This window comes from Canis lupus, chromosome 13 (assembly GCF_003254725.2).
Source record: "Canis lupus dingo isolate Sandy chromosome 13, ASM325472v2, whole genome shotgun sequence".
Taxonomy (NCBI): Eukaryota; Metazoa; Chordata; class Mammalia; order Carnivora; family Canidae; genus Canis; species Canis lupus.
Window position 1 is genome coordinate 3,199,384 of NC_064255.1, and position 23,069 is coordinate 3,222,452.

The following is a 23,069-nucleotide window of genomic DNA, read 5'->3' on the forward strand; positions in this document are numbered from 1 at the left end:
GTCACCTACAGGACAGAGAGGGCAGGGCACTCCCTACCCTAAGATGGAGAGATGGTGGGACAGTCCTCTCCCCCCTGTAGGGCACTCAAATAAACTCAAGTGGGAGGTAGGAGAGGGAAGTGACAAAGTTGCCCTTGCTTTTCTGAGGAGACGGCTTACCCACCCAGAGGGCTGTGGAGTGTTTTCTGGCCTGCTGAGTGAGCTCTGCTGCCTACCTTGACTGGACCTCCGGTAGCCGCCTTGAGACAATGCCGACCCAGGGCCTCCAGGATGCAGCCAGCCGTATGCCAGCCAGACAGCCGCAAGAAGAGTTGCTGACACCTTTCTGGCATTCTGAATATCCTGGAACACTTGTCATTCAGCTACAGGAAAACTCCCTACCGAGGGGCATGGTTTCCTGCTGAGATATGTAGAGTTAATGGCTCTCAAGCCTGGCTGCACATTAGGAACACCTGGGAGAATTAACACCCCCAAGTGCCCAGACCCTGCCCCTGACCGACCAAGTCAGCTTGCCTTGGGGTGGGCCTGGGCACCAGGATTGGGAAAGCTCCCCAGGTGATTCCAAGGTACCCTTTTCAGAATCATTCAGGCCTCTGCTCACCTGTCACCTGCCCCCTCCCCAGAAAGTCTGTCTCAGACCAGCCCACTGAAGGAGCCTGCTCATTTTCTCTTGAGTACCTACCGATGGCCAAGATGAGGTAATGGGGTTATTTGTATGTTTTTATCATCTTACTCCTTAATTAGCAAGTTCTGTATGGGAATGGATGTTGCGTAATCATCTGTTTTGCTCACCATTGTATACCGCAGCTCTAGGAGCTGCTCATGGCATACAGGCATCACTCACTAAAGGTTGCTGAATGAATGCATTAGTAGGAAGCAGTTTTTATACATTTTATGATCCATCCAGGGCTTGTGGTGGATGAATAATGCCTGTAAGACTGCAGAGGAGAGGAGAGTGGATCAGAGTACAGCCTGGCCCCAACACCAGGCTTTGAGGGACAACTCTCCTGTTGGGAGGTTGTAGAGTCCCTCAAAAGCACCATTAGATGGCCCAGCAGAGTGCGGTGCACGACGCCATCTGCTGGATAGGACAAAACTGGGCTTGTTTTTCTCACATCCTGGAGGGTGGCCTGAAAGCAGCTCTTGGAAAAGAGCACAAGGCAAGCCTCATCCTCAGTGTATTCACTAGTTGGAGTGAGCATCATCATGGGTGAGTGTGTGTGTGTAGACAATGATTAAGATTTTACCTAATTCACAAATGCAAAACCAAAATTCACCACTCTTTCGGGATTGATCCAGTGAAGAATCTTTGGGTCTGCGCCAGGAAAGTGAAACCTAAGAATCTTCAAAAAACTCAAAAGTGAAAAATGCCAAGCTCACACTCTGTGGGAGATACTGCTCTCTCACCCCATTCAACATCTGCTGCTCTGAGGCCAGACGGAGGTGACCACATAAAGGGCTAATTGATAGTCTTTGATCAATTTCCTGTAGCTGAAATGACAGAGGGCCCAGCTGTTAGAAGAGCCATTCCAAGTTCTTAAGAGGGTTTCCAAATGCTTACCGTATGTTCAGTAAACTTCAGACTAGTTTATTATTTTTATACTGTAACCTGATCTTCAGAATGAAAGCTCTAAAATCTCTGGATCTCTCTCAGGCATGCACACCCCCCACACACACACACTGCACACACCATGACATATACACACCATGCAGACACCATGCACACAGGATTTAATATACTTTGAAGCTTCTCTTAGATCTTTGCAAGAATATTGTTCTCTATTTCAACTTGAAAACATTGGATAAGGCCAGAAATAGTTCCTGGGAGAACTGGGATTATTTAACCAAGAAGAAGAAAGTTGATTTAATAGAACCTTCAAATGAAAAGCAAGCCTTGATTAGATAAAAATAGGACTAAAATGTGTGTGAGCTAGTCACACCGTGGCGGCTCCCACTTTATGAGGTCCTGTTCACAGGCATCATGCTACCCTATGTGATAGCAAATCCTGTAGTAACAAGATTCTGAGGTCTACCAAAAATTGTTATGCCAAATATGGGCACCAGCTGTTCAGTACAGAGGTGATAACAATGACAACCAAAAAAATCAGCCTACCGTGTGGCTGGAGAAGCTAAATTAAACATCAGGAAGAATTTCCCAACAGTGAGTGATTTATATCCTAGAGCAAGCCAGGGAGAGAAGCAGTGAAATACCTTTTCTGTGAGTCTTTTCAATGTATAACAGATATTCATCTGAGATTTCTGGAATCTGAGATTCTCAGGAATTGGAGGCAATGGAGAAATAAGTAAACTTTGCAATCATTCAGCAAATATTTCAGGAGTCCCTAGTCTATGTCAGAACCAATCCTTGTCCTTGGGGGGCATGCAAGCCTGTGCATGACCCAGTTCTGGCCCCACCCTGGGAGTGAGGGATGATGCAAATAAGCACTAATCACCCCGAGAACAGTTGCTTCTCATGGGTATAACCAGGTTGTCCTTGACCTGAGGCTAGAAAAATGGGTAGGGTTTTGTTTGATGCGATGACTGAGAGGGAGGTGAAGCAGGTGCAACCAGGCCAAGGCAATGGTGGGAATGTAGACCAGCCATAGGAATACACAAATCAGGTCTACAAGGCTAATGGGTCATGGGGATGGAGAAGAGGCATGTGGTGGGGCGAAGTGGGCACTTATTTCCTGCGTTCATAACTTAAAAACATATTGTGGGCATGTTCCTTACATTCTATAAGCCCCAGTTTCTATATCTGTCAACTGGGGATGACACACACTTAATTTGGGGCAAGGTCGGCTTTATTGAAGTATAACTTACACACAATAAAAATTTCCAATTTTAAGTGTTCAATTTTTAAAAGATTTTATTTATTTATTCATGAGAGACAGAGAGAGGCAGAGACATAAGCAGGCTCCCTGCAGGGAGCCTGATGTGGGACTCGATCCCAGGACCCTGGGATCACTACCTGAGCCGAAGGCAGATGCTCAACCGCTGAGCCACCCAGGTGCCCCTTAAGTGCTCAATTTGATGAGTTCTGTTTTATATGTATAATGGTGTAACCACCACTGCAATAAAGATATTGAACAAATCACCTTAAAAAGTGTCCTCTGGGGGACCTGGCTAGCTCAGTCGGAAGAGCATGTGACTCTTGATCGTGAGTTTCAGCCCCACGTTGCTAGTAGAGATTATTTAAAAAAACAATAATTAATTAATTTTTAAAAGTTTCCTCATGCCCCTTAGCAGTCAATTCCTTCCTTTCTCCCAGCCGTATCACATAACTAGTGATATGTTTTCTATTATCACAATTTTGCTGTTTCTAGAATTTCTTACACTTGGAACCATACAGTATTATAATCTTTATGTCTACTCTTTTTTTCCCCCCTCACTTTGCATGACTCTTTTGAAATTCATCCATGTTGTTGCTATTATCAAGAGTTCATTTCTAGCTGGTCGGAGTACAGTGGTGTTTATAACTAATTGTCACAACAAGTTACAGGTTTCTTTGTTCCTTCTCCCCTTCCATTGCCTCACTTGACTAGCCTAAAATAAAATAAATAAAATAAAATAAAATAAAATAAAATAAATAACATAACATAACATAACATAAATTAAAATAAAATAAAATAAAATAAAATAGTTTGTTCCTTTTTATTGCTAAGTAGCTTTCTATTTTATGGATACTCTGTAATATATTTGTCTATTCATCAGTTGATGGACATTTAACTCGAGTTTTTGGCTATTATGAATAAAGCTATTATGAACATGTGTATGTAAGTCTTTGGGCAGACATACGTTTTCATTTCTCTTGGGTAAACACCTGGGTGTAAAAGAACTGGGCAGGTATATGTTTAACTTCATAAAAAATGGTCAGTCTCTTTCATAAAATGGTGATATCATTTTACATCTTCACCAGCAATGTATGAGAGTGCAAATTGCTCCACATCTTCACCAACATTTGGTATTATGTGTCTCTTAGAATTTTAACCATTCTAATGTGTTTGTAGTAGTAATTTATTGTAGTTTTGATTGTCATTTTTTCTGGTAACACTTTTTATCTGCTTAGTGGCCATTTATATATTTTCTTTGGCATAATGTCTGTTCAAATATTTTGCCCATTTTTTTTGAGTGAGTAGTTTGTTTTCTGAATATTGAGTGGTAAAACTGCTTTATAGATTCTGAATACTGTCTTTTATCATATATGTGATTTGCAAATGCTTTCTCCCATTCTGTAGCTTGTCTTCTCATTTTTAAACAATGCATTTTGAAGAATCAAAATTGTTAATTTTGATGAAGTCCAATTTATTAATGTTCTCTTCTATAGTTCATGTTTCTAGTGTCCCATGTAAGAAATTTTTCCCCAACCCAAATCATTAAAATTTATCCTATTCTCTTCTAAAAACTTTATAGCTTTTCTTACCCTTAGGTCTTATGGGTCAAGATTATTATTTTTTTTTAACATGCAGATAACCAACTATTTCAGCCCCATTTGTGGAAAAGATTATTCTTTCCCCACTGAATTACCTGGCCTCTTGGAGCCTGCTTCTCCTTCTGCCTATATCTCTGCCTCTCTCTCTCTCTCTCCCTGCGTGTCTCTCATGAATAACTAAATAAAATCTTTTTTTTTTAAAAGATTTAATAGTTATTCTTTTTTTTTTCCTGGTTATGAGTTGTATTTTCCTTCTTTCCATGTCTGGTAATTTTTTATTAGATGCTGCATATTGAGAATTTTACATTGTTGGATACTGGATATTTTTAAATATTCTTTAAATATTGTTGGATTTAGTTCTATGATACATTTAAGTCACCTGGGAACAGTTTGATCCTTTCAAGCCTTGATTTTGGCTTAGTTAGGAAGAGGGTTTAGAATAGTTTTTAATCTAAAACTTATTTGACCCTACTATGAAGGAATACCCTGTAATGACTACCCAGTGCTCCATGTAGTTGGAGGTTTTCCTAATTGGGCTAGTATACATGAACTACTCTAGACACCTTGGATTTGTTGGAATTCTTGAAATTGTTCTATCTATCCTATTCCTGTATTTCCCCCTGATCAGTGGTTCTTTACATGCATGTGGAGATCAGTACAACACAAAGACACAAAGGGATCCCTCTGAAGAACTTTGAAGTGTTCTCTCTTTGCATCTCTCTGTATCTCTCTCTGTATCCGTGTCTCCTCCAGCACTATCTCTTCAAATTTTAGCCATTCTTGCCTCCCTGTATTCGGAATTCAGTCTTCTCAGCTCAGTGAGATGCTAGACTCTGTATGGGCCATCTTCACTGCACTGCAGGCTGTAAACTTCATCCAGGTCCTAAACTAGGATACTCATAGGACTCATCTCCTTTGTTTCCCTTCTTCAATGATCACTGCCCTGAAATCCCTATCATTTAATGTCTGTAAGACATCGTTTCATATATTTTGTCCATTTATCCAGTTGGTTGGGGTGGGAGGGTGGATCTAGCCCCTGGATGGAAGCGAAAATCCTAGTATTTTTAAAATTTGTATTAAATCTGGTAATATGCTGGGGATCTGAATCAACTAGCACAGTACTTGGCACTTGTGTAGTAATTAGCTTCTTCTCATTTTGAAGTACAGGAACAATCTGAGCCACTTGAGATGGTACAGGAAACGAGTGATTAGAACATTCAGTATTTATGCGTTAGAAATATACTTCAATTCCAAATGCATTTATTGAGCACGTATTGATATGAGTTGCCATTCTAATGCAAAATTTTTGTCAACAACAATGATTTCAGAGCTATTGGCATTTTTCCTCATGAGACTCTGCTTAGACTCCGTTCCCTTTGTTTGAGGATGAAGTAGAGTACTTCCTGGTGAGATTTACTGCTCAAAACTTTGTCAGAGTAGATTTCTTCTAATGATCAGGCCCTTCAGTAAAATGTATCTTCTATATATCTAATTATAATTGACCAGGGAAATATTGGCCTAATCAACTTTTGTGGAGATTGAAGCTTACACTGCCATAATTTGGTGCTTGTCTTTTATGCCTCCCTGAATTCTTCTCCTTATCCAGAATGCCTGCTTGTGTCTTTATGATCCCAATGTTTGGTGAGTAATGCTGCTAAACTCTGTACTTCTTCCTTTTTTTTTTTTTTTTAAGATTTTATTTATTAACTCTCTGTATATTCTAATTATTGATGCATTGTTTTGTTAATTATTATTTTTATATTATCCTTCTTACAATGATTCTTATTTATCTAGACTGTGAGTCCCTTCACAGAAAGGTTCATTTAATTTATCATTGTCTCCTTAGTGTCCACCCAGCCCATGGGAGAACTATGGTGAGATGGCTAAGGTCAGAGGTCAACAAACTTTTCTACAAAAGACAGATAGTATTTCAGATGTTATGGGACACACAGTCTCTCTGCCCTTGAGGCACAAAAGCAGCCATGGACAATACAAATAGGCTTGGCTATATTCTATGTATTTCAAAAACAGACAGTGAAACAAATTTGACCGATGGGCCACAGCTTGCCAGCCCCTGGTTAAGATTATTTATTACTCTGCAGTCACACTGCCTGGGCCCAAATCCCAGCTCTGCTACTAACCTTGTGACTTTGAGTTACTTCATTTGTTATAATTCAATTTCATCATCTATAAATTGGGAGTGAAATGAAGTAAAGTATAAAGCATTTAGAACTTTGCTTGGTATGTAGATAGTACACCTGTTACTAGAGTTCCTGGCAGACAGTAAGTGCTGAGACTTTTGTCTCAGCGGTGAACAAATCATCTCTTTTCATTTAAGTCTTACTCATCCTTCAGGAACAAACTCAAGTCCTCTTCCTTTGGGAATCCCTAGTGATGGCCCAGCCTCAGGCCACTTCTTCCTTTTCCTCTTCATGGCATTTCATTTAGCATCATACTCTAGGTGGCTTTTGGTTCTCCAGAGCACTTTTTACCATCTAACTTGTCCTCATGTACTTTCCGTTTGCCTCTTTATCAGTTCTCTCCTGTAATAGAACATAAGCTCCTCACCATTATTTTTCCAGCACCCAGGACAGTGTATGGCACATGGCAGTCACATAACATAATATATCGTTTATTGAGTGAATAAATGAGTATTTTGTGTTGTTGTACACTGTTGTTTTATCATTTAATTTTTCTCTTTTATGCCTTATCTCCCAAAGTAGAACCATAGTATCTTTTTTTTTTTTTTAATTTAAATTCAATTAGCTGACATAGAGTATCTACTTAGTTCCTGATGTAGGATTCAATAATTCATCAGTTGGGTATAACATCCAGTGCTCATCACATCACATGTCCTCCTTAATGCCCATCATCCAGTTACCCCACCCCCCATCCACCTCCCCTCCAGCAACCCTCAGTTTGTTTCCTATGGTTAAGAGTCTCTCAGGGATCCCTGGGTAGCTCAGCGGTTTGGCACTTGCCTTTGGCCCAGGGTGTGATCCTGGAGTCCCAGGATTGAGTTCCACATCAGCTCTCTGCATGGAGCCTGCTTCTCCCCTGCCTGTGTCTCTGCCCCTCTCTCTCTCTCTCTCTCTCTTTCTCTCTCTCTGTGTCTCTCATGAATAAATAAATAAAATCTTAAAAAAAATCTCTCATGTTTTTTCTCTTCTCTGATGACTTCCCATTCAGTTTTTCCTCTCTTACCATATGATACTCTGCACTATTTCTTATATTCCACATATGAGTGAAACCATATAATAAGTGACTTTCTCTTATTGGCTTATTTCACTAAGCATACCCTCCAGTTCCATCCACATCAATGTAAATGTAAGTATTTGTCCTTTCTGATGGCTGGGTAACATTCCATTGTGTGTGTGTGTGTGTGTGTGTGTGTGTGTGTGTGTATACTGCATCTTCTTTATCCATTAATCTGTTTATGGAAACCTCAGCTCTTTCCACAGTTTGGCTATTGTGGACATGTTGCTATGAACATTGGGGTGCTGGTGCCCTTTCAGATCACTATATCAAGACAGTATGGTCCTTGCACAAAAACAGACACATAGATCAATGAAACAGAATAGACAACTCAGAAATAGACCCTCAACTCTACAGTCAACTAATCTTCAGCAAAGCAGGAAAGACTATCCAATGGAAAAAAAAAGACAGTTTCTTCAATAAATGGTGCAGGGAAAATTTGACAGCCACATGTAGAAGAATGAAACTGGACCATTTTCGTACACCAGACACTAAAGAGCCATAGTTTCTTGAAGAGATCTCTCTGATCATCAATTCAAGATTATTATGAAGATTAAGTTAAATTACACATGTAAATGTCTAACCCAGAGTTTTGTGTATACAGATGCTCAAAAATGTCAAGTGCTTGTTTACTAATTCATACTTTCTTCTATTCATTTATTAAAGGTTTACTTGCCATCCACCATGAATGGATTTAAAAGGCAAGATCCTTAAACAAGCACATCTTGTTTGACATCTAAGACATTAACTGAGGTATATCATCAGTGTAGTTTCATGAAATGGCCATATTTTAAACTCTGCAGTTCTGCAGAAAAGTGGTGATATTTTTGCCACAGCCCACATTAAAGTCCAGATGGAATGAGGGAGGGATGGAAATGGAGCCCCATAACCCCCAGGAACTCTTAAGATTTCATCTCCTAAGTAGTATGGTCCATCTGTTTCTGTAACTTCCTTAGCAACTTAACAAGTAAATCTTTAAATAGTAACAGCCAGCAATATTTCAGGGTTTTTTGTATTTCTTATTAGGTACAAGAGCCATGAAGGTAGCCCCTTATAAGTCCTTCTGCTATTAGAGATGTCCTTTGAGTTGTTCTGATAGATCCATATGCCCTTTCAATCTGTCTCTAAGGAGAGGTTTCTACTTGGTTACAATGAACCAGCACTCACAAATCCTGTTTATGGAAATCCATTGTTTCTACCAACCCAGCATCCAATACCCCTTCTTGAGGCAGCAGCTCCCTGGTGCTCCCTGGAACCTCCCCTAATCTCAGATTTAGTGGTTAGGGCGAGGATGGTGTCCTTTGGATAATCACTTATTTAGCAAATCATTCAATATTTTGATCTTCTGGATGGTTCTATCTTTGAAGAGTTTTCTTGAAAAGTGCAGAGAAAACATTTTGTTAGATATTGTGACTTGATTAGAAATGTGTTGGTCAGGCCTGGGGATATGATGAGTGTGCTCACACATCAAATAGATTTCTTACTTAGATGATGTTTTTCAAATAAGATCTTTTGGATTTTATTTTATCGTTATTTTAAATATGACTCAAATTTTAGTCGCCACCAGAGTAATTAATGCTGCTTATTATTCAAATTCCCATGTGTTGGGATCCAAACCTCAAAAAACGTGTGTTCTTACATTGTTGACCATCATGAAATGACATCAGCAGATTGGAATAGGAGCCTTCGTGTTCTTCATTTTGGTTCTCAGGCTCCATCAGCAGATTCCCAGTACCTGCAAAGGCCAGATGTGACAACCATAGATATTTTCAGATTTTTCAGTCCTGATTTCTAAAATGTCCCTTTGTCCCCAACCATATCTATTTGGCCAGCTGTCTTGATTTTTGGATTAGGATCCAGAATCACTGTAAGAATATCATCACCTGAAGTGTAGCTCTTTCATCCCATTTCCCCTACTCCGTGTCACTCTTGTTCTTTCTGCTTCTGGAAGGTGAGTCTTGGGCTTTCAGCCATTCCTTTGGTGAACTGATGAGATTTTCTTCAGATGACTATTGTAGTAGACAATGTCATGCTTCTTGTTCCTCTTGGGTCCCCTAAAAAATATTATTTTGATCTGTTTAACTACACAAAGACAGAGCACTGCAAGTGCTCAGGAGTTCCCATCCCCTTCTCCATAGTCTTAAGGCCATTAGCCACTGACTGTGTAGGAGCAAGAACACCCACCTCAGGTTGGGACAACTCTGACATGTTCTTTACGTCCATGGTTTCCCTGGGGGATGAGGTTGAGGCTGAGCCTTGCAGAACCTTCTGCCTGAGATCTTACCCTTGCTTGGTGTCATGGGTTGAATTTGCCTCCCTCCTACTGCCCAATCTACATGTTGAAGTCTTGGCCTCCAGTACCATAGAATGTGACCTTATTTGGAAATATGATAGTTACAGATATACTTAAGATGAGGTTTTACTGGAGTAAGGTGGGCCCTAATCCAGTATGACTTGCATCCTTATATAGAGGGGAAATCTGGGCACAAAGGCATACACACGTGCGGAATGTCAGGTGAATATAAAGGCAGAGATTGGGAGGAAGCATCTACAAGCCAAGGAAGACCAAAGATTGCAGCAAACCACCAGAAGCCGGGAGAAAGGCATGATTCTTCCTCACAGCCCCAGAAGGAACCAACCCAGCCAAGACCTTGGACTTCTAGCCTCCAGAAATATGAGATAATGCATCTCCATTGTACAAGCCACCCAGATGGCAGTACTTTGTAATGGCAGCCGGGGAGACCAATACACTTGATTTCCTACCTTTCCCTGTCCCACTTCCCACTCCTTACTGGTCTTTTCTGGGAGCGCTTCCATGATCAAACCACTTGCGCTTGAATTCTCATCTCAGGGCCTACTTTCTGGGAACATTGGGAAGATATCAGACTCCAGCTGTCTCTCACCAGCTTGGATATCTCCCAAGCTGGACAGCAGAGCCAACTGCATACTGGATACCTGCACCTGGACATCCCTCAGATATTTTAAACTCAATGTGACAAAATCAGACTCACCACTTCTGATGTCTCTGTGCAACCCAACCCTGCTCCTCTAAAGTGTGATGATAACATCAAGCTTCAAATCTCTCCTTGTCAAAAATTTGAAGACTAACACTGCCTACTCTTCCTCTCTCATTCCCTTAGAGCTCATTATTGTCCAAAGCATGTTAGATTCCCCCTCACCCCTCAAATCTGTACTCCTGATTCTAATCCTCCCTTTTACTGTCCCAGCTAGTCCTTCCTTTATCTCTCTTGTATGAGTACACTAATCTACTTGTCCCGTCTTTCTTCTTCTATCCTCCATAGGACTGCCAGAATGTTTCCATGACAGAACCCAATGATGTTATTCTTTTTCTTAAAACTTTTCAATGTTGGGACACCTGGGTGGCTCAGTCGGTTAAGCATCTGCCTTTTGTTTGGGTCATGATCCCAAGGTCTTGAGATCAAGCTCTGAATTGGGCTCCCTGCTCAGCGGGGAGTCTGCTTTTCCCTCTACGTCTCCCCACCAACTTGTGTGCTCTCTCTCTCGCTCAATCTCTCTCAAATAAATAAATAAAAACTTAAAAAGAAAAAACTTGTCAATGTCTATCACCAATAGATGAAATCCAAACTTCCTGACATGGTGAGCCTAGCTTCTGCCCCATGTGCCATCTTCCTCATGGGCCTCACCAAACCACCAGGAGTTCCTCCGGTATGTTTGCCTTGGGCCCTCCTTCCCCCTGCTCTACCACTGTTTTTAAGTCTAGAACCATCCCCTCACTTCATCCTGTGACTGGATAAATTCTCATTCACCCTCCAATCTCTTCTGAAGCTTGACCAGCTCTGTGGAAGCTCCCAGCCACTCCACCTGCTAACTCTACTGTGCCCTGGATGTCTTGGCCACACCCCAGGATGTTGCCCAGAACTCTGGACTGTAATCATTCTCTCTTCTCGCTAGACTGTGAGCTTTGTGAGCAGCAAAGGAGAGAACAAATCCAGAGCCAGAGTGAAGGAGCTGGGTAGAGTCTGGAAGAAGCTTTTCTAAACCTTGCTTTGTTATTCTATCAACAGGATTTTCTTTGATACTATGTTCCTGAACACTGTAAGTCCAAAACCTCATCTCCATCCATCTTCTTTTCTTGTTTGGTGCCACCCTTTCCTGCAACAGGCAGACACTATGTCTGTTACTCTTGTGGCAAAGGAAAGACAAGCTTCCTCCTAAGGCTTCCAAGGTTTATGGGCATCTTCTTGAGTAAATGAAGAGAGTGAAACAGAACTCAGAAAGATGAGATTAAGCTCATCTTTAGACTGATTGGTCTTTTTATTTTCCACCTCTTGTCTATTGCTTTGATATAAAGATTTCCATACTTGAAGAAATGAGAAGTCATTTGGGCTTTGAGATTAGAACACAGGTAACGAGTATCCTTAATGCACTACTTGTATAAAACACATTTTATTTTATTTATCCTTACTGAGTTTACACTGAAAAGTTTGTGCTCTGTGACTCATTTCATTTGATAAGCATTTGCTGAACACATACTATGTGTCAGGCACTGGACTAGATTCTGGGGATGCAGAATTGACTAAGAAATGGTACATCTCCACTAACAGACACCAAAACACTAAAGAGAACATGGTGTGGCTGGCAGATGGCCAGCTGTTCCTCAGTCTTTCTTCTTTCCCTCTTCACAGTAACAGAGTTTTCTTAGCCCTATTGGGCACGTGGGGCAGATAGTGAGAGGGGGCTGGGACTCTGAGAGGCCAGAAGGAGTGACGATGGTAGTGGGTGGGGTGGGAGTGTGGGTAGTTCTTCAGGAGCAGAGAGGAAGGAAACTTTGCAGGTATAATCTGTGGCCCAGACTTCAGAAATGAATATTGGATTTTTGTTAAATGATTTTTTGGGGTCTATTGAGATGATTCTATGGCTTCTTTTTGTTAATTTTTTAATAAAGTGAATTACATTAATTGATATTTGAATATTAAACCCATCTTGCATATCTGGGATAAATCACATTTGGTCATGATTTATGTATTGTTGGATTTGAATTAATAAAGTTTTATTTTTATATCTATATTTATAATGGACTTTGGTCTGTAATTTTCTTATAAAATCTTTGTCTGATTTTGGAGTCAGGGTAATATCGGCATCATAAAATGAATTGGAAGTCTTGGATTTCCTGGAAGATTTGGTGTTGATTTGGTTTTATTTCTTCTTTAAGTGTTTGATAGAGTTCACTAGTGAAGCATGTGGGCCAGGAAGTTTCTTTGTGGGAAGGTTTTTAACTACAAATTTAATTTCTTTAGTAGATTTAGAGCCATCCAGGTTCTCTTATGTTTTCCTGAATGAGCCTTGTTAGTTTGTATTTTTCAGTGAATTTGTCCATTTCATGTAAGTTGTCAAGTTTATTAACAATAAGCTGTTCATATTATCCCACTATTATTTTGTAAATAGCTGCAGGATCTGTAGCAATGTTGGTTCTCTCATTCCTGATATTGGTAATTTGTGTTTTTTCTCTTTTCTCTCTAACTAGTTTGGCTAGAGATTTATTAATTTTATTGATCTTCTCAAAGTTTTTGGTTTCATAAATTTTTCTCTCATTTTTTTCTTTCATTGATTTTTATTCTTATATTTATTATTATTTCCCCCTTCTCTTTACTTTGGATTTCACTTGTTTTTGTACTTCTGGTTTCTTAAAATGAAAACTGAAGTCCTTTCTTCAAGATCTTTCTTCTTTCTTAATATAAATATTTGGTTGTATGAAATTCCTTTTAAGTATTTCTTTAGCAGAATCCCACAAATTTTGTGTTTTCATTTTTTTAAAGATTTTATTTATTTATTCATGAAAGACACAGAGGAGAGAGAGAGGCAGAGACATAGGCAGAGGAAGAAGCAGGCTCCATGCAGGGAGCCTGATGTGGGACTCGATCCCGGATCTCCAGGATCACGCCCTGGGCTGAAGGCAGGCGCTAAACTGCTGAGGCACCCAGGCATTCCCATGTGTTTTCATTTTCATTAAGTTGTACTTTGCCTTTTGATTTCTTCCTTGACTCATGAGTTCGTCAAAGTGTATTATTTCATTTCCACATCCCTGGGATTTCATCATTGTCAGAAAAAGTCATTTATATAACTAGAATCCCTTTAGTATTTACTGAGTCTTATATTGTTGCCCAGAATATGGTCTAGTCTTGCAAATGCTCTATGTGCACTTGAGAAGAATGCATGTCCTACTGTTGTTGGGTGTTCTGTGTCAGGGCAAGCAGGTTGCTAGTGTTGTTCAAATGTTCTATATCATGGAGTGCCTGGCTGCCTCAGTTGGTAAAGCACGTAACTCTTGATCTTAGGGTCATGAGTTCAAGCCCCATGTTGGATATGGAGCCTATCTAATAGCAAACGTTCTACATCATCACTGATTTGCTGACTACTTCTCCTATCAGTTATTGAGGGGAATCTCTGGCCATAATTGTTGATTATTATGCCTGGAAGTTCAATCAGTTTTTGCTTTGTGTATTTTGAATCTCTGTTATTAGATATATAAATATTTAGGGTTTTATGTCCTCTGGATGAGGAGACCCCTTTGTCTTTAAGAAATCACCTTTTTTGGGATCCCTGGGTGGCGCAGCGGTTTGGCGCCTGCCTTTGGCCCAGGGCGTGATCCTGGAGACCCGGGATCGAATCCCATGTCGGGCTCCCGGTGCATGGAGCCTGCTTCTCCCTCTGCCTGTGTCTCTGCCTCTCTCTCTCTCTCTCTCTCTCTCTGCCTCTCATGAATAAATAAAATCTTAAAAAAAAAAAGAAATCACCTTTTTTCAAATGCTTGGTATTATTTTTTGCTCTGAAATATATTCCATCTAATATTAAAATAGCTATTCCAACTTTCTTTTGGTTAAAGTTAGCATGGTCTAGCTTTCCCCGTCCTTTTACTTTTAACCCATTTGTATCTTTATTTTTTATTTTTTTTTTCTGGCATTTGTATCTTTATATTTCAAGTGTACTTATGAAAAATACTGTATAGTTGGGTCTTCCCTTCTAATGCAAGCTGACAGTCTCTGCACTTATTTAGAACACTTACATGTAACACGATTATTGATATCATTTGTTTACATCTACCATGTTACGTCTTGTCTAGTTTTATGAGTCTTCTCTTTTTTCTTCTTTACTGCCTTCTTTTGGATTACTTAAATATATTTTTTAAAGCTATTATTTATTTATTCATGAGAGACATAGAGAGAGGCCAAGACATAGACATAGGGAGAAGCAGACTCCTTGCAAGGAGTCCAATCCGGGACTCAATCCTGGGACCCAAGATTGTGCCCTGAGCCAAAGGCAGACACTCAACTGCTGAGCCACCCAGGCATCCATGGATTACTTAAATATTTTTAATGATTCCATTTATGTCCTTTAATGACTTATTAACCATAATTCTTTGTTTTATTAGTGGTTGTGTTAGGCATTGCAGTATATATTGTAATTTATTAATCTCCCTTCCAGTGAGAATATACCACTTCACATATAGTACATGGACCTTCTAATACTGTATTTTCACTTCTCCCCTCTAGACTTTTGTGCATCTAGCACAAGCCTGGGAAGTGATCCTTTATTTCCATTTATTATTTATTTTAATACTATTATTAATACGACAATAGCTAACACATGTTGAGCACTTTGTTTAGGCTAGGCACTAGGGTAAATGCTTTACATGTATTGGCTAATTTTCATTTGGGAACTTGTTTCATCCAACTAATCTCAGACTGGCATCTCGCTGTTACAAAATATATAAACAACATTTCTGAGCACTCACTTGGTGCCCAGCACTGTTCTAGCCACATGCGATTGCATGCATTGGCTCATTTAACCTTGGTCATAACCTGACAAGGAAGGTACAGGGAGTTCAAGTAGCTTACTCAAGACTGGAATTTGAATCTAACTCCAGAATCCACCTTAACTGGTACACCATGAATAAGGACTGTATTGATCTATTAAGTTAAAATAAATAATTTTAGGAGATGGGTGGGGGGGAAGGGGTAACTGGGTGATGGGCATTAAAGAGGGCAGGTGATATAATGAGCACTGGGTGTCATATGCAACTGATGAATCACTAAATTCTACCCCTGAAACTAATAACACAGTATATGTTGACTACATTGAATTTCAATAAAGAATTTTTTAAAATAAAAATTAATTAATTAATTAATTAATTAATTGTAATACTTTTAGAAGGAGGTAATTCATGTTCAGAATATGAGATAAAGAAACTAGGAAGCTATCTCTGCTCTCTGAATGGAACATTTGTCTTTTGAAGACCCACATGCTGGTCTCCTCTTTGAGGCTTGCTTGCTTTCACAACTCATGGAGATCATGCACTCAGACCTCTTCAGCTGTCTCTTCTGCAGATCAAAGTCTTGGGTTCACTTTAAAAATAAAATGTATGTTTTTAAGAGCATAACCCTACTTCACTAATTTTTTTTGATAAGTTACTCAATAAAAATCATTGTCCAAGAACCATGAAGATAAAAAAAAAAAAAGACTAAAATCTATTCTACCATCTGAGTTCTCCTTTTACTTTTAGAGTCTTGTATTGGATTTATGCTCTAAAATCATATTTCTTGCAGTGCCTGGGAGGCATCCGACTCTTGATTTTGGCTCAGGTCATGTTCTCAGGGTTGTGAGATCCAGCCCTGCCTTGGGCTCCATGCTAAGCGTGGAGACTGTTCCAGATTCTCTGTCTCTCCCTCTGCCCCTCCTCTCCTGCTCACTCTTGCTCTCTCTTTCAAAAATAAAATAAAGTAAAATCATATTTCTCTTCCCTATAAGCCAGCAATTGCACTACCAGGTATTTATCCAAAAGATACAAGCGTAATAATTCGAAGGGGCACTTGCACTCCGATGTTTACAGCAGCAATGTCCACAATAACCAAACTATGGATAGAGCCCAGATGTCCATCGACAGACGAATGGATAAAAAAGATGTGGTATATATATGTGCAATGGAAAATTACTCAGCCATCAAAAAGAATGAAATCTACCATTTGCAACAACATGGATGGAATCAAAGGGTATTATGCTAAGTGAAATAAGTCAGTCAGAGAAAGATAAATACCATATGATCTCACTCATATGTGGAATTTAAGAAATAAAATAGATGAACATAGGAGAAGAGAGGAAAAATAAAGTAAGAAGAAAACAGAGAGGGAGGCAAACCGTAAGAGACTCTTAACTATAAGGAACAAATTGAGGGTGGCTGAAAGGGAGGTGATTGGGGGATGGGGTAAGTGGGTGATGGGCATTAAGGAGGGCACTTGATGTGATAACCACTGGGTGTTCTATGCAATTGATTAATTGCTGAATTCTACCTCTGAAGCTGATAATACTATATATATATATATATTTTTTTTTTAAGATTTTATGTATTTATTCGTGAGAGACAGACAGAGAGAGAGAGAGAGAGAGGCAGAGACACAGGCAGAGGGAGAAGCAGGCTCCATGCAGGGAGCCCAATGTGGGACTCGATGTCAGGTGTCCAGGATCAGGCTCTGGGCTGAAGGCGGTGCTAAACCACTGAGCCACCTGGGCTGCCCACAATATATGTTAATTAAATTGAATTTAAATAAAAAAATTTTCAGAAGTCATATTTCTCTTAAGATCGTTCTAGAGGAAATATGGTAGATGGTGCATAGTTAACAGAATGATTGTTCTTCAATAAAAGAAGGCGAAATCAACGTGTATTAAAGTACCTGTGCCATGAACCATGTTATGCGCTCTTTATCCTGCAGGACGGTACGCTGCGGTGGGTATTCAGTTCCATTTTACAGATGAGGAAACTGAAGCTCAGGTTTCCACAGCTCATCCATGGGAGGGGAGGACTGGGAAACCAGGTCTCTCTTCAGCAGGGCCGGGCTTCCTCTAGTTCCCTTTACCATCAGATATAGAATCCATTATCATTTTCTTCCTACAGTTCTTATTTATGAGCTGTAAAGGCTAAAGCAAATTTAAAAATAAATAAACTGTGGCTTCTTATTTTAAAAGGAAGCGTATTTCCGAAGAATTCAAGAAAGGAAACGTGATCTGAAGTCGATGCTTGCCGGGTAAGCCTGGGAAATGCCGTTGTTATTTAGGGCTGGGCCACAGATCGCTGTGATGGGCCTTCCCGTCCAGGTCCAGGTCCAGGGTGGAAGCTGATACATGTCTGCGCCTCCTCCTTATGTGCGTGATTTCACTGTTTCGCTTTGGTCAGCAGGTGGCAATATTGTGTCACAAGGAACATTTAATGTTCTTTAGAGATGAGGTAACCGGTGGCTCTATTTTCGCGTCATGAACTGTATGCTGTACCCACTAAAATAGTGGGTTCTGAATTGATCTCTTGAATCCTATCTCTTCCCATGAAGAAGGCAGTACAAATATTTCAGGCAGCTTCTTTGCAGCGGTGCTTGGATGTCCCGTTGCTTGCCCTCAGACCTCGGTGAGGAATGGAACCAACATTCTTAAACCCTTTCCAGAGAGCCACTGGACTTGATGGTGAACTCTTGACATCTGAAAGCAGGTGCTAGTCACAGGGCTCAGAGTCACCTAATGGAAAGGGAGTGATGACGGAGATTATACTAACATCTCATTTGTTTAGAGATCCCCCAATCCAATAATAATTTCAGTTGTTAAGATCCCTTTCTAAAAGTGAAGCAAGGTCAGGGACGGGGGGCATTTACGCCAACAAAATGGTTGCAAATTCCTGTGATGTATTCCCGAGAGGGACACTGAGCTCCTTACTAGGAGCTGATTACTCTTAGTTCGGACAGAATTCTCATCTGGCTATTTCGTTTTCCCATACGTAGCAGAGTTGGAAAAGGGAAGCATCATTGAGGGCAGGTGCAAGACCGCCTCGGGTTCAGAGGTCAAGAGCAGTAGGTCTGGTAACAGAGGCAAAGAGCAAAAATGAGACTCAAGACCTGGGACTGCAGGGCTGGGACAGCCCCAGGGGTGTCACTGACACAGGGCTCAGCCCAGTATAAGGGCCCCGAGCCACCCATCTGAACAAGACTTGTATCTGCAGTGCTCCGTTTCATAAGGCACGTAAGTGGGCAATGAGATCGGGATGAAGAGATTTCTATCCAAGTGGGAGAAAAAAATGGTTTGCTGCAAAGAGTAGTTTCAGCGGCTGGCAGATGAGCTCCTCACCCAGCGAGAGGCAGTGTGAGCGCCTGGGCTCTGGAGGCAGACAGACCTGGGCACAGCCCCGAGCCCAGACATGTTAAAGGAGCACTAGCAGGCTGCTCAAGCTTCTTAAGCCTTGGTTTCCTCATCTATAAAATGTGGATTAGTGGGTTTTGGTGAGCAAGCAAAGTGCTAAGCCCAGGTTGGGCATACATCAACTCCAGCTATCATTTTTTATTCCAGGTAAGCCAAAGCGTAAATGTATGGTCATGACCTCCACCACTGTTGGGATCCCTAGGACCACAGACACAGCTAGGATTGCCCCTTTCCTGGACAGGCGTTGGACTGGGTCTAACACCTGGGCTCAGGGTTCTGGCTATAGCCCACAGGACACCATACTCTGTGCTTGCTGCGAAGTGTGGCCAGCAGGCATACCCCACCTCTGTAATTCGGAATCCCCAGCCATAGGGCTACTCCACCCCCTGCATCCTTAGCCACTCTCAGTGTTGCTTCTACCTTGTGCCCAGACACGGCCATTCCACCAGCAAGGTCATCACTGGGGCCCAGCACTGCAGTGGCCCTCTCTTATGGCTTCCAGCAGAGCCTCAGCTCAGTATTTCAGGACTGAGCCCAGCCTCATGGACAGCACTGACCATGGATGAGTCCTCCCAACCCAGGTAATCCCTGACAGGCTGGACCCTATCCCCTTCTTTATGTAACATTCTCATCCCCCATATCACCCCTCTTTGCAGCCCCCAGAAAAGTATTTTAGCACCTGGTGGGTTTGATGATAGCTCAGGGTCCCCACAATGGATTGCAAAGTAGCTGCCTGGGTGTGCCTGGTTCCCAGACCTACTCTGTATTCATTTCTTGTGGCTGCTCTTACAAAGTACCATAAACTGGGTGGCTTAAGTCAATAGAAATTTATTCCTTTACAGTTTGGAGGTGAGAAATCTGAAATCAAAGTGTCGGCAGGACCATGCTCCCTCTGAAGATTCTAGAGGAGAATCTTCCAGCTTCTGGTGGCTCCAGACATTCCTTAGCTTGTGTCTGCATCGCTCCAACTTCTGCCATCACTGTCACATGGCCTTCTGCCTTTCTGTGTCTTCTCTTCTAAGGACACATGTCACTGGATACAGGGTCCATCAGGATAATCCAGGATGATTTCATCTCCAGATCTTTAACTTAACAACATCTGCAAAACCCTTTTTCCAAAGAAGGTCACATTTGCAGGTACCATATCTTTTGGGGGCCACCATTCAACCCAGTACGCACTCCATGCCTTGATGACCACTGCAGGTGCAGGGAGAGCAGTGGAGGATGACTCTGGAGTCTCTAGCTTGGGTTTACCCAGGTTCTTATATTAATCCATTTGAGGGGCCTACTCATCTTGCCCCTCCAACCTCCCTCTTTCTTCTTATTCCCAAGCTCTCCACAAATCTGGGCCATGTCCATGCATGCTAACTCCTGATTGGAAAGATCTCAGCATCTCAAGATCTGCCCATAGGAGACACTGTGGTCCCCATGCTCATGCCACACAGGATCCCCAAAGCAGGCCCCAGTGAGTTCCACTAGGAGAGCCCCAGCATCCCTTAGCGTTCTTACCTTCAACCTACAAACCCGACTATAGCCCCAGTATTCTTCCTTGGATGTTGACATCACACCAAGAGCATCTAATTGCAGCCTCACCAGGCTCTGTGTTCTAAACTGCCTCCACCTACTGAAAGTCCATCTCACACACACACACACACACACACACACACACACACAAAGCAATGGCTCAATTTAAAGACAAGCACCATTAATCCCCAAAAGTATTCCAAAAAGATTGTATCTGAATGGGACTTTTGGAAATTGGCATCTATTTTCCTGTGGATTTTCAATATTCTAGCAATGATCTACATTTCCTCTCTCATCACTTGTCTCATAATTTAAACGTTTCTGTACCACTCCAAGTTGTAATTTGTAAATGTTAAAGTGAACATTTAAAAGTCACGTGTGAGATGGGACCACTCTTCAATGGGCAGGACTGTCACAGACATTGAAACATTGTTTCCCTTGAAGGCCAGCAGTGCCTCCTCATCAGTGATAACCCAGAGCACCTCCAAAGAGCAGAATGGGCCAGGACAGTGGGCCTGGTAATCAGAACCTCCTTTCTCAGAGGGAAGCAGGGGAGCCTTCCCAGTGGGGCTGCCACGCAGAGTGCTTGGGAGCACCTTGGCTTGTCTAGGTTCCTCTGAAATTTTTTCTTAGTTCCATTTCTTTTCTTTTTAAGATTTTATTTATTTATTCATGACACAGAGAGAGACTCTGCAGAGACACAGGCAGAGGGAGAAGCAGGCTCCATGCAGGGAGCCCGACGTGGGACTCGATCCCGGGTCTCCAGGATCACACCCCAGGCCGAAGGCGGCCCCAAACCGCTGGGCCACTGGGGCTGCCCCTCAGTTCCATTTCTAAGAGTACTCCCTACCTTAAAATAACTGCAGATCTGGATTCTCTGACATAAATCTTGAAACCTTTAGTTGGTTTCACCAATGGGTGCTGGATAGAGTCCAGGTTTCAATCTTACTAACATTCAAAAATGTGAAGACCTGTCGATCTTCATTCATGTCTCTATGTGGAAATTTACCTGTATGCAAACAACCATATCTACAGAGCCCAACCAAATGCAAAGCAACCCTTCAGCCCTGTCAAAGGATTGGTAGCCTTTGGGAGAGTTGGATAAACAGAATCAACAGATCCTTGCCAGAGGGGGAACTGCTGGCTGCTCTCTTTCTAACTCCATGAAACAAAAATATCTAGTGGGGACCTCGGAGGTCCCTAGTTTTGCTTATTGGGCTTTCCTGTGTGCAGCAGACTTCACATCTGCATTGTTAATTATCCGCATTCCCAGGGGGCCTGTATTCCTCTGGGGTTTGGGGTTTTTACCCTTTGGAGCAAGATTACCGGGCCACCAGCAGCCAGGTACTCTCCACTCTCCACTTGGAGCCTGCTTCCCCCTGGCCTTGCTCAGCCAGCACGGAACTCCCGGAAGTTGTAACCAGAGGAGGAGGAGGAGGAGGTGGAGCTCTTTCCTGATGGGTAAATATTGACTTGTGGTTTTGTATCATGGCAATCAAGGCCTTGCTTGCCCTGGCCCTCCCACACTCTGGACTCCTACTCCTTCCATACACTGCCCCCACCATTCAATGGCACAAATGATTAGATTTCCCATAACCTGAAAAATAAGCATTAAAAAAGCTCTATTTTGTTCATTCGGGTCCTTATATCTTGGATTGTCTTTCTTCTGCTTCTCTGTCTGGTAGAAGCTTCCTCCTACTTCCAGGCCTTGGAGAAACCTTGCTGGCTCAGCCTGACGCTCTACCCCACACAGCAGCACTTCATACCTTGCCTACCTGGGACCAGGTGGCCCACCAGCTTTGAGCCGCCTGCCTTTGGGAGTCACTGTTAGCTGTTCCTCACATGTGCTCTCTTACCATCCGGACAAACATCTCCTCGAAGCCCTGTCTCTGTAACATAATGGCCCCTTGCTATCAGGCAAGGTGGGAGCTTCCGGAGGGCCAGACCATGTTTCTGTGTGATTGCTTGTTTTTGTGGCCTCCGATCCTGAGCACAAGAAGTAGCATAGGCAAAACACATTCAAGCTGATTGAATTAATTAGAATTTCAAAGCCAAAGACAAAATAATTTACTTCAGAGATTATCACATGTCCAGAGAGGCAAAGTGGTTTGACTCTACTCACCATCAAGTTATGATGGAGGAAAGACTAAGCCAAGTGTCATGAATAAATGTTTCCGGAATGCTTGCCTTTTGTTTAACACTCTACACAGACAGCATCATGGGGTCAAAAGAGAAACAAGAACCTTTGTTTTTTCCATAAGAAAGTACACTACAACCCCCTAACAGTTAAATTATACTGTAGCCAACCCTCAACAAAGGCTTCCTGAATTAATTAATGAAGAAATCAGTGAATGGGTGAGCCACATATCTTTTTATTGTTTAAACTCTCTAATGTAAAGTGCACACATATACGGGAAAATGCACACATTTTAAGTATACCACACAATATTCTCACAAGGTGAGCACTCGTTCACCACCACTCCTGTCAAGAAATGAAACTATGCTGGGACCCAAAAGCCCTCTTTGTGCTTTCTCCCTCCTCTCCAAAAGTAACCACTTTTCTGATTTAATCATAGATTTGTTTTGCCTGGTTTTGCTCTTTTTGTAAATGGGTAACGCGGCATGGTTCCCTTGTGTCTGGCTT

General features: G+C 41.7%; 1 long non-coding RNA gene across 1 annotated transcript; it reads right to left on the reverse strand.

The window, feature by feature from the left end:
• Positions 1-7,048: 7,048 nt before the first annotated feature.
• On the reverse strand, positions 7,049-17,961 carry LOC125752385 (uncharacterized). The gene is made up of 3 exons (XR_007401808.1): positions 17,395-17,961; positions 9,571-9,741; positions 7,049-9,422 (listed from the first exon to the last, which is right to left on the reverse strand). It is a non-coding gene; the product is annotated as an uncharacterized LOC125752385 (long non-coding RNA).
• Positions 17,962-23,069: the final 5,108 nt, after the last annotated feature.